The sequence below is a fragment of the Prunus mume genome, linkage group LG2 (assembly GCF_029339155.1).
Source record: "Prunus mume cultivar Tortuosa linkage group LG2, ASM2933915v1, whole genome shotgun sequence".
Lineage (NCBI taxonomy): Eukaryota > Viridiplantae > Streptophyta > Magnoliopsida > Rosales > Rosaceae > Prunus > Prunus mume.
Window position 1 is genome coordinate 2,161,596 of NC_142699.1, and position 13,500 is coordinate 2,175,095.

A 13,500-nucleotide genomic window follows, 5' to 3' on the forward strand; every position below is an offset into this window, starting at 1 on the left:
GTTGGAAATGAGATTGCATATTTTATATTTAGGAAGCTTCTGCTTGGAACAAGCAATTTTATATTCTGAAATTCAACATTCTTTGATCCACAAAATGTTGGTGCATCTCGTATATATAAAAAAATGTTGATGCATCCTTATTTTTGTTGTTGTATTTATGGGTTTAACCTGATTATTTATCATAAATAAAATTCATTTTTCATTCTTACTCAAAGGGCTAATACCTAGAAATCATTATAATTGGAGGTATTTGAAAGAATTTAAATTCTCATTCTCCAATATCGCTTGTATACATAAAATAATTGAAGAAATAACTCTAGCCCAATGGGCTAAAGTGGCATTTTAGCCCTAAACCTTAAAATAATATGACAAAATTGTATATTTAAAGCGTATAGCCGACCGGCTATACAATTAGCCGCTTCGGCTATACTATTTGAATATATATTTTTAGAAGTATCGCCGCGCTGCTATACGCTTTGAATATATTATTTTAACGGTAAAGCCGGGCGGCTATACGTTTGGAATATATTCGAATCTTTTAAAGGTATAGCCGAGCGGCTATACGCTTATTGCCAACAACCTCTCTCTCAACTCAAGCTTTAATTTTTGTTTTCTTTCGTTTCGGCTGCTGCGTTGATTGGATTGGATTGGACTCTCTCTATGAAAATCATCAAATGTCATTCAGCTATTGAAATCTCCACTAAGATAACAACTTTGATGCTATAAAATCTTAAAATCCTTAGAAGAAACTCTCTGACAATTGTTTTCCATGTAAACAAACAAAAAAAAGTTGCAAAATCAGAAACATACGTAAATTGGACGCCATGGTAGCCGCAGATAGAGACTCGAATTCGTAGTTAGACGGCTGGGCGGATCTGGGCGGTCTGGGAGGATCTAGGCGGCGCCGAGGCGGTCCGCAGGAGGATCTAGGCGGCGCCTAGGCGGTCAGGAGGATGGGCGGCCTAGGCGGTCTGGCGGATCTAGGAGGAGCCTAGGCGGCTGGTCGGGTCTAGCGGGTCAGGGAGCAGGCGGGTCGTGTCTTTTTCCAAATGAAGACAGGGGAGACGGGCCGTGACTTGGTCTCTGCCTTGTATTCTCTACGATACTTCAGAATCAGAGATGGGCTTATTGTCTATCAGTCGCTCTAGATTCTTCCTTCTTAAAACTAGTTTGACCTGTGAATAAGGATATTAATCTTCCCTTTTAATTAGTGTGTGTGTGTGTGTGTGTTTACTCTAGCCAATATTTGGTCTGAACTGGGTTTGTGTAAAATTTACATGCAAAATAAAGAGAGGAAGAAAGAGAGAAAGAAAAAGAAGAATATATATATATATATATATATATATGCAACATTCCACCATTTTCTCCTCTCAACTCTATTTATTTTAAACCCGAATATGTAGCCTTCAATCCAGCTCTCTATATTTGCTTATTGCACGTAATATTTTCCAAGTTGAGAAATAGTGTTATGAAATGATGAAAGAAAGCGTGCTGCATTTTAAGTCCTTGAATCACATCTCATTGGTGTGCAGATCAGTTGAGAAATCCCTTGATTTCTACCAGAGTGTTCTTGGGTTCTTCCCAGTTAGGAGGCCTGGCTCCTTTGACTTTAATGGTGCATGGTATAATTCTTAAAAACTTGGAAAACCAACAACAACCACCCTTCATTTTTATTGAATTGGTTTACTCTGTTTTTGAAACATTATAAATATTGAGTATTAATTTGGTTTTTGGTTAATTCTGTGACATTGGAATGATAGGCTATTCAATTATGGCATTGGCATACATCTTCTCCAATCTGAAGACCCTGATAAAATCCCCGAGAAGATCACCCAGATTAACCCCAAGGATAACCCCATTTCTTTCCAGGTCTCTCTCTCTAGCTATTTTATTCATTTTATGTACGCTTATATATTTTTTGTATCCCTATTTTGTTGTTGTTGTATTTATGGGTTTAATACGTATTATTTCTTAGAAATAAAATCAATTTTTTATTCTTGCCCAATGGGCCAATAGCTGGAAATCATTAGAATGGGAGACATCAGAAAGAATTTAAATTCTCATTCCCCAATATTGCTTGTATAAATAAAATTATTGAAGAAATAACTATAGTTCAATGGGCTAAAGTAGTGTTTTAGCCCAAAACCCTAAAATAATAATATGACTGAATTGTATATTTACTAAAATAATATGATAGAATTGTATATTTAAGGCGTATAGCCATACTCGATAAAAATAAAAAATAAAAACCAGATAGCCATGCGGCTATAATTTTTCAAATATATTCTAATATTTTAACGTACAGCTATACGCTTGAATTATATTTTAAAAAGACACGAAGCTTGCATTCGAAGAGGTGAGTGAAATGAAAGGACAGAGAAATGAACAAGATGCTTGCGCTCGCAATCACAGCCATTTGCATTTCGCTTCTATAAAGCGCTTCCAAGCTTCAAAGACTCGGTCTTGAGCCTCTCTCTCAACTCAACCTTCGATTTTTTCTCTTCGGTTTCTGCTGCTGCATTGATTCGATTGGATTAGACACCCTCTATGAAAACCATCAAATGTCATTCAGCTATTGAAATCTCCACTAAGATAACAACTCTGATGCTATAAGGGAGTTAGCGGCGCCAGGCTGATCTAGGAGGGTCTAGGCGGCGCCTAGGCGGTTCTAAGCGATGCAGGCGATGCAGGCGGTCAAGCGTCCTTCTTTTTTTTCCAAATGAAGACAGACGAAGCTTGCACTCGCAAAGGAATGTAGTGCGCGAGTGAAATGAAGAGACATTGAAACGAACATGAAGCTTGCGCTCGCAGTCCAATCTTCAAAATTCAAATACTCGGTCTTGATCCTCTCTCTCAACTCAAGCTTGGATTTTTTTCTTGGTTTCTGTGTTGATTCGATTTTTTTGTGCTTTAGGCGTTTCTTAGTATGCGAAGAAGCCCAGCAGATGGTTCTTTAACACGAGGCACACCTTGCATCGGGCATTGGATTACACCATGCGGTCTGAATGACAAAGATAGATCTCTGGTTGAGGAGCTTTTTGCAAACAACAAGATTCAGGCATTTCTGTTTTACCTCAGTAAGCAACGGGTAAGTTTGAAGTTTGAATTAAATTCAAGAACCTTTGTCCCACATTGATAGAAAGTAGAAAGAGTGAGGTCCTTATAAGTGTGGAAGTGCCACACTTAGTAAATGGAAGTAGGCCAAGTGGAAGCAATTTGGGCTTCAAAATCGATTTGGGCTTTGAATATTATATAAAAATATATAATATTTAATAGTCAAAAAGATGGGCCTTGGGCCTTGGGGCACTTGGGCACTTTCAGATTTAAAATTATTTTTTGGTTTCGGATTAGTTTTATTAACTGTTTTCTAACAGTTGTGACTCTTCTGATAAGGTTTCAGAAGTTTATTTAAATCAAATAAGGCCTCATACGTTCCACACAGAAAAAACATTCTACAAGCATTTCATATTGTCTGAGAGGAAAACAAACAACGTTCGCCAGATTCTAAGTCCGAGTGCTAGGGCTTAGAATACAGATAGTTGAATCTGGGAGGCAACACCTGTAGAACTTCAAGCACCGAGAAGGGGTGAAATTACTGTCTTTAGGACATTGCATCAAATCTGCAAGCCTCTATCTCAAATTCAAGTCAGTTTTATTTATTGTTCATATACTGTATTCTGTATTACAGTTTGTTATAAATTCTGTTTATATAATTGTTTTAATCAGTCATTGATAATTGTATAACCAACAATCTAAAGACAGTAATATGGATTCACAATCATCAGTGACTGTGAACGGGGTGACTAAGAATCCTCATGACGAGAAGCCTGAGAAGTTCAAGGGAATTGACTTCAAGAGATGGCAACAGAAGATGCTGTTTTATCTCACAACCATGAATCTGGCACATGTTGTCAGAGAGGAGGCTCCCAAATCAGGAGAAAATCCAATGTCTAAGGAAACAATGATGACCATTGAGGCTTGGAAACAATCGATTTCCTGTGCAGAAACTACATCCTTAACAGGCTTGATGATACTCTGTATGACATTTATTCGTCATACAATTCTGCAAAGGAAGTTTGGGAATTACTTGAGAAAAAATACAAAACAGAAGATGCTGGTGCCAAAAAGTTCGTGATTGGCAAATTTCTCAAGTATGCCATGGTTGATTCGAAGACTGTTATTAAACAGGTTGAAGAACTTCAAATTCTGATCCATGATTTGCTTGCAGAGGGGTGCTCTATTAATGAACACTTCCAGGTTGGAGCAATCATAGAGAAACTGCCTCCATCATGGAAAGACTTCAAAATTTATTTGAAGCACAAGCGCAGAGAGATGTCTATGGAGGATCTGATTTTGAGGCTTCGAGTTGAGGAGGATCACAGGAAAGGTGACAAGGGTGAAGTGCCTGTCATGGAAGCCAAAGCCAATGTCGTTGAGACATCAAAGCCAAAATTCCAGAATAACAAGGGCAAGAAAGTTGCAAAGAACTATGGCAAAACTCATGCACCAAAAGGCAAGGATTTCAAGAAAATCAAAGGTGCTTGCTGGGTATGTGGAAAACCAGGGCATAAAGCACAAGATTGCCGCCACCGAAGAGATCAAAATCCAACCAATCCTCAAGCCAATGTGATCAAGTCAATGAACATTTTAGGGTGTAGTGTCTGAAACCAATCTGGTTTCGACACTAAGGACTGTGGGTTGATACAAAGTGCTACTAGGCACATTTGTGGTGACAATCTGTTCACCGATTACGAACAGAATTCAGTGGTGAGAAACTGTACATGGGAAATGCCTCTGCATCTGCAGTTGAAGGCAAAGGCAGTGTCTTCTTTGAAGTTCACTTCTAGGAAGGTTTTAACCCTTTTGGATGTGCTGCATGTTCCTGAAATTAGGAAGAACTTAGTGTCTGGGCCTATTCTTAGTAAGAAGGGTTTCAAACTTGTATTTGAATCTGACAAGTTCATCCTAACCAAAGGAGGGCTGTTTGTAGGAAAGGGTTACCTTGCTGATGGTTTGTTCAAACTCAATGTAACTGGCAATGATGCTTTTAATAATAATATAAATAAGGTTTCCGTTTACTTTGCTGAGTCTTCTAATATTTGGCATGCTAGATTAGGTCATGTAAATTATCGATCTATGCATAGAATGATGCATCTAGGTTTATTGCCTAAAATTGATATTGACTTTGATAATAAGTGTGAAACTTGTACAGAATCCAAGTTTTCTAGGCAAACCTTTAAATCTGTTCAAGGAAGATCAAATGAATTACTTGGATTAATTCATAGTGACCTTTGTGACTTTAAATCTACACCAACTCGTGGTGGGAAAAATTATTATATAACCTTTATAGATGATTGCAGTAAGTATTGTTATGTATACTTAATACATAGCAAGGATGAAGCCTTACAGATGTTTAAGACATACAAGGCAGAAGTTGAGAATCAACTTGATAGGAAAGTGAAAGTACTTAGATCAGATAGAGGTGGAGAATATGAGTCCACTGCATTTTCTGATTTTTGTGCAACTCATGGAATTATACATCAAACCACTGCACCATATACACCGCAACAAAACGGTGTAGCAGAAAGGAAAAATAGAACTTTCAAGGATATGATAAATTCCATGTTGAATAGTTCTGGGCTTCCACACAATCTGTGGGGTGAAGCCTTACTTACTGCAAATCACATCTTGAACAGAATTCCACATAAGAAGAGTAAACAATCTCCTTATGAAATGTGGAAAGAACGGATTCCTACATACAAGACACTGAAAGTGTGGGGTTGCCTAGCTAAAGTACAAGTACCCTTACCAAAAAGGGTAAAACTTGGACCTAAAACTATTGATTGTGTTTTCATAGGTTTTGCTAACACAAGTGCTGCATATAGATTTTTAGTTATTAAATCTGATATTTCTGATATACATGTTAACACAATTATAGAATCTGTTGATGCTGATTTCTTTGAGGAAATTTTTCCTTATAAAGAAAAGAGGTCCGGTTCAAACAAAAGGAAAGTACATGATGGAAATCCTGATGAACCATCCTCTTCAGGTGTCCAAGAAAAGGAAGTGGAACCTAGAAGAGGAAAAAGGACTAAAACACCAAAAAGTTTTGGACCAGATTTTGTAAGTTTCCTGATTGAAGAAGAACCACAAACTTATAAGGAAGCTATGGCTTTACCTGAGGCTCCTTTATGGAAGGAAGCTGTTAATAGCGAAGTAGAATCCATTATGCAGAACCATACGTGGGAATTGGTTGATTTGCCACCTGGTAACAAACCAATTGGATATAAATGGATTTTTAAAAGAAAGCTAAAAGCCGATGGTACTATTGATAAATACAAGGCACGTTTAGTTGCTAAAGGGTATCGGCAAAAGAAGGGTTGGATTATTTCGACACTTATTCTCCAGTATCAAGAATTACATCTATAAGGATGTTAATTGCTATAGCTGCAATACACAATATGGACATACATCAAATGGATGTAAAAACAGCTTTCTTGAATGGGGAATTAGATGAAGAAATATACATGGAACAACCAGAAGGTTTTGTGGTAAAAGGTCAAGAAACTAAAGTCTGTAAACTTGTTAAGTCTTTATATGGACTTAAACAAGCACCAAAACAATGGCATCAAAAGTTTGATCATACAATGATGTCACACGGATTTAAGATCAATGAATGTGACAAGTGTGTTTACATAAAAAACAATAAGAATTCTTGTGTTCTTGTATGTTTATATGTTGATGACATGCTCATAATGGGAACAAGTAAGGATGCGATAAATTCTACAAAGAAGATGTTGAATTCAAGTTTTGACATGAAAGACTTAGGTCAAGCTGATGTCATATTGGGAATTCAAATCAAAAGAAATAATGATGGGTATATTCTTACTCAATCCCATTATGCAGAAAAATTTTAAGAAAGTTTGGTCAATTTGACTGCAAACCTGCTGTGACTCCTTTTGATGTAAACTGCAAGTTAAAAAAGAATAGTGGAGATGCAATTTCCCAATTGGAGTATTCCCAAGTAATTGGGAGCCTAATGTATTTAATGAATTCTACTAGGCCAGACTTAGCTTATTCAGTAAGCAGGCTTAGTAGATACACAAGCAATCCTGGACATGATCATTGGGAGGCACTAATCAAGGTGCTAAGATATTTGAAATACACCCAAGACTATGGATTGCACTACACTAGATATCCACCAGTTCTAGAAGGCTATAGTGATGCAAATTGGATTTCTGACAGTACAGAAACCAAATCAACTAGTGGATATGTATTTACATTAGGTGGAGCTGCAGTATCTTGGAAATCCTCTAAACAGACGTGTATAGCACGCTCTACAATGGAATCAGAGTTTGTAGCCTTAGATAAAGCTGCTGAAGAAGCAGAATGGCTGAGAAACTTCCTAGAGGACATTCCAATGTGGCCTAAGCCTGTGACAGCGATTTGTATACATTGTGATAGTATGGCAGCACAAGCAAGAGCCAAGAGTGGTGTATACAATGGAAAGTCAAGACATATCAGGCGTAGGCATAATACAATTAGACAATTGCTCTCAAATGGAATTATGTCCATTGACTATGTGAAGTCAAAGGAAAATATTGCAGATCCTTTGACAAAAGGCCTACCAAGAGAGCAAATAAAATTTACATCGAGGGGAATGGGATTGAAGCCAATCCAATGAATCAAACCTAACGGAAACCTAACCTAGTTGATTGGAGATCCCATGGTCTAGGTTCAATAGGCAAACTGGTTGGGTAAGATTCAAAAGTTGAACACACAATTTAACTCATTCCTATGATGATTAGTGTGTTGTCTGTTGATGTGAAGGTTATGCTTTGCATTTAATGACACTAATATCTTATTAAGAGGAGTTTAGGCAGAAAACTCTTAATTGGTGTCACCTATATGGGAGTAAATGTGGGGTCGCATTTATGAGAACGGAAAATTAAAAGGCTAAGTTCTCTAAAGCTCTCATGAAACCTGGGATATGTTCAGGACCAAAATGAACAAAAACGTATGAACTAACGTTTGTTAAGATGTTATATGTGTGAGACATATTGTCTAGGTTTACAATAACGGTGAACAGTTCAAGATCAACTATATCCACTGCGTCATCAAGTAAATCCGATATGTTTTCACTAGGGTAAGTTCAAGTCCAAAAGACACTTTTCCTGATGTATATAACATCTGTTTCCTCTCAAATGCATTACATACATTTAGCAGTAAAAGTATCACATTTCAAATGTGGGGTCTAGAATTTCGATTCAAATGTGGGGTATTGTTGGAAGTTTGAATTAAATTCAAGAACCTTTGTCCCACATTGATAGAAAGTAGAAAGAGTGAGGTCCTTATAAGTGTGGAAGTGCCACACTTAGTAAATGGAAGTAGGCCAAGTGGAAGCAATTTGGGCTTCAAAATCGATTTGGGCTTTGAATATTATATAAAAATATATAATATTTAATAGTCAAAAAGATGGGCCTTGGGCCTTGGGGCACTTGGGCACTTTCAGATTTAAAATTATTTTTTGGTTTCGGATTAGTTTTATTAACTGTTTTCTAACAGTTGTGACTCTTCTGATAAGGTTTCAGAAGTTTATTTAAATCAAATAAGGCCTCATACGTTCCACACAGAAAAAACATTCTACAAGCATTTCATATTGTCTGAGAGGAAAACAAACAACGTTCGCCAGATTCTAAGTCCGAGTGCTAGGGCTTAGAATACGATAGTTGAATCTGGGAGGCGATCACCTGTAGAACTTCAAGCACCGAGAAGGGGTGAAATTACTGTCTTTAGGACATTGCATCAAATCTGCAAGCCTCTATCTCAAATTCAAGTCAGTTTTATTTATTGTTCATATACTGTATTCTGTATTACAGTTTGTTATAAATTCTGTTTATATAATTGTTTTAATCAGTCATTGATAATTGTATAACCAACAATCTAAAGACAGTAATATGGATTCACAATCATCAGTGACTGTGAACGGGGTGACTAAGAATCCTCATGACGAGAAGCCTGAGAAGTTCAAGGGAATTGACTTCAAGAGATGGCAACAGAAGATGCTGTTTTATCTCACAACCATGAATCTGGCACATGTTGTCAGAGAGGAGGCTCCCAAATCAGGAGAAAATCCAATGTCTAAGGAAACAATGATGACCATTGAGGCTTGAAACAATCGATTTCTGTGCAGAAACTACATCCTTAACAGGCTTGATGATACTCTGTATGACATTTATTCGTCATACAATTCTGCAAAGGAAGTTTGGGAATTACTTGAGAAAAAATACAAAACAGAAGATGCTGGTGCCAAAAAGTTCGTGATTGGCAAATTTCTCAAGTATGCCATGGTTGATTCGAAGACTGTTATTAAACAGGTTGAAGAACTTCAAATTCTGATCCATGATTTGCTTGCAGAGGGGTGCTCTATTAATGAACACTTCCAGGTTGGAGCAATCATAGAGAAACTGCCTCCATCATGGAAAGACTTCAAAATTTATTTGAAGCACAAGCGCAGAGAGATGTCTATGGAGGATCTGATTTTGAGGCTTCGAGTTGAGGAGGATCACAGGAAAGGTGACAAGGGTGAAGTGCCTGTCATGGAAGCCAAAGCCAATGTCGTTGAGACATCAAAGCCAAAATTCCAGAATAACAAGGGCAAGAAAGTTGCAAAGAACTATGGCAAAACTCATGCACCAAAAGGCAAGGATTTCAAGAAAATCAAAGGTGCTTGCTGGGTATGTGGAAAACCAGGGCATAAAGCACAAGATTGCCGCCACCGAAGAGATCAAAATCCAACCAATCCTCAAGCCAATGTGAGTGAAGTCAATGAACATTTTGTGGTGTAGTGTCCAAACCAATCTGGTTTCGACACTAAGGACTAGTGGGTTGATACAGTGCTACTAGGCACATTTGTGGTGACAAAATCTGTTCACCGATTACGAATGCAGTGGTGAGAAATCAGCATGGGAAATGCCTCTGCATCTGCAGCTTGAAGGCAAAGGCAGTGTCAAGTTCACTTCAGGAAGGTTTTAACCCTTTTGGATGTGCTGCATGTTCCTGAAATTAGGAAGAACTTAGTGTCTGGGCCTATTCTTAGTAAGAAGGGTTTCAAACTTGTATTTGAATCTGACAAGTTCATCCTAACCAAAGGAGGGCTGTTTGTAGGAAAGGGTTACCTTGCTGATGGTTTGTTCAAACTCAATGTAACTGGCAATGATGCTTTTAATAATAATATAAATAAGGTTTCCGTTTACTTTGCTGAGTCTTCTAATATTTGGCATGCTAGATTAGGTCATGTAAATTATCGATCTATGCATAGAATGATGCATCTAGGTTTATTGCCTAAAATTGATATTGACTTTGATAATAAGTGTGAAACTTGTACAGAATCCAAGTTTTCTAGGCAAACCTTTAAATCTGTTCAAGGAAGATCAAATGAATTACTTGGATTAATTCATAGTGACCTTTGTGACTTTAAATCTACACCAACTCGTGGTGGGAAAAATTATTATATAACCTTTATAGATGATTGCAGTAAGTATTGTTATGTATACTTAATACATAGCAAGGATGAAGCCTTACAGATGTTTAAGACATACAAGGCAGAAGTTGAGAATCAACTTGATAGGAAAGTGAAAGTACTTAGATCAGATAGAGGTGGAGAATATGAGTCCACTGCATTTTCTGATTTTTGTGCAACTCATGGAATTATACATCAAACCACTGCACCATATACACCGCAACAAAACGGTGTAGCAGAAAGGAAAAATAGAACTTTCAAGGATATGATAAATTCCATGTTGAATAGTTCTGGGCTTCCACACAATCTGTGGGGTGAAGCCTTACTTACTGCAAATCACATCTTGAACAGAATTCCACATAAGAAGAGTAAACAATCTCCTTATGAAATGTGGAAAGAACGGATTCCTACATACAAGACACTGAAAGTGTGGGGTTGCCTAGCTAAAGTACAAGTACCCTTACCAAAAAGGGTAAAACTTGGACCTAAAACTATTGATTGTGTTTTCATAGGTTTTGCTAACACAAGTGCTGCATATAGATTTTTAGTTATTAAATCTGATATTTCTGATATACATGTTAACACAATTATAGAATCTGTTGATGCTGATTTCTTTGAGGAAATTTTTCCTTATAAAGAAAAGAGGTCCGGTTCAAACAAAAGGAAAGTACATGATGGAAATCCTGATGAACCATCCTCTTCAGGTGTCCAAGAAAAGGAAGTGGAACCTAGAAGAGGAAAAGGACTAAAACACCAAAAAGTTTTGGACCAGATTTTGTAAGTTTCCTGATTGAAGAAGAACCACAAACTTATAAGGAAGCTATGGCTTTACACTGAGGCTCCTTTATGGAAGGAAGCTGTTAATAGCGAAGTAGAATCCATTATGCAGAACCATACGTGGGAATTGGTTGATTTGCCACCTGGTAACAAACCAATTGGATATAAATGGATTTTTAAAAGAAAGCTAAAAGCCGATGGTACTATTGATAAATACAAGGCACGTTTAGTTGCTAAAGGGTATCGGCAAAAGAAGGGTTGGATTATTTCGACACTTATTCTCCAGTATCAAGAATTACATCTATAAGGATGTTAATTGCTATAGCTGCAATACACAATATGGACATACATCAAATGGATGTAAAAACAGCTTTCTTGAATGGGGAATTAGATGAAGAAATATACATGGAACAACCAGAAGGTTTTGTGGTAAAAGGTCAAGAAACTAAAGTCTGTAAACTTGTTAAGTCTTTATATGGACTTAAACAAGCACCAAAACAATGGCATCAAAAGTTTGATCATACAATGATGTCACACGGATTTAAGATCAATGAATGTGACAAGTGTGTTTACATAAAAAACAATAAGAATTCTTGTGTTCTTGTATGTTTATATGTTGATGACATGCTCATAATGGGAACAAGTAAGGATGCGATAAATTCTACAAAGAAGATGTTGAATTCAAGTTTTGACATGAAAGACTTAGGTCAAGCTGATGTCATATTGGGAATTCAAATCAAAAGAAATAATGATGGGTATATTCTTACTCAATCCCATTATGCAGAAAAATTTTAAGAAAGTTTGGTCAATTTGACTGCAAACCTGCTGTGACTCCTTTTGATGTAAACTGCAAGTTAAAAAAGAATAGTGGAGATGCAATTTCCCAATTGGAGTATTCCCAAGTAATTGGGAGCCTAATGTATTTAATGAATTCTACTAGGCCAGACTTAGCTTATTCAGTAAGCAGGCTTAGTAGATACACAAGCAATCCTGGACATGATCATTGGGAGGCACTAATCAAGGTGCTAAGATATTTGAAATACACCCAAGACTATGGATTGCACTACACTAGATATCCACCAGTTCTAGAAGGCTATAGTGATGCAAATTGGATTTCTGACAGTACAGAAACCAAATCAACTAGTGGATATGTATTTACATTAGGTGGAGCTGCAGTATCTTGGAAATCCTCTAAACAGACGTGTATAGCACGCTCTACAATGGAATCAGAGTTTGTAGCCTTAGATAAAGCTGCTGAAGAAGCAGAATGGCTGAGAAACTTCCTAGAGGACATTCCAATGTGGCCTAAGCCTGTGACAACGATTTGTATACATTGTGATAGTATGGCAGCACAAGCAAGAGCCAAGAGTGGTGTATACAATGGAAAGTCAAGACATATCAGGCGTAGGCATAATACAATTAGACAATTGCTCTCAAATGGAATTATGTCCATTGACTATGTGAAGTCAAAGGAAAATATTGCAGATCCTTTGACAAAAGGCCTACCAAGAGAGCAAATAAAATTTACATCGAGGGGAATGGGATTGAAGCCAATCCAATGAATCAAACCTAACGGAAACCTAACCTAGTTGATTGGAGATCCCATGGTCTAGGTTCAATAGGCAAACCGGTTGGGTAAGATTCAAAGTTGAACACACAATTTAACTCATTCCTATGATGATTAGTGTGTTGTCTGTTGATGTGAAGGTTATGCTTTGCATTTAATGACACTAATATCTTATTAAGAGGAGTTTAGGCGAAAACTCTTAATTGGTGTCACCTATATGGGAGTAAATGTGGGGTCGCATTTATGAGAACGGAAAATTAAAAGGCTAAGTTCTCTAAAGCTCTCATGAAACCAGGATATGTTCAGGACCAAAATGAACAAAAACGTATGAACTAACGTTTGTTAAGATGTTATATGTGTGAGACATATTGTCTAGGTTTACAATAACGGTGAACAGTTCAAGATCAACTATATCCACTGCGTCATCAAGTAAATCCGATATGTTTTCACTAGGGTAAGTTCAAGTCCAAAAGACACTTTTCCTGATGTATATAACATCTGTTTCCTCTCAAATGCATTACATACATTTAGCAGTAAAAGTATCACATTTCAAATGTGGGGTCTAGAATTTCGATTCAAATGTGGGGTATTGTTGGAAGTTTGAATTAAATTCAAGAACCTTTGTCCCACATTG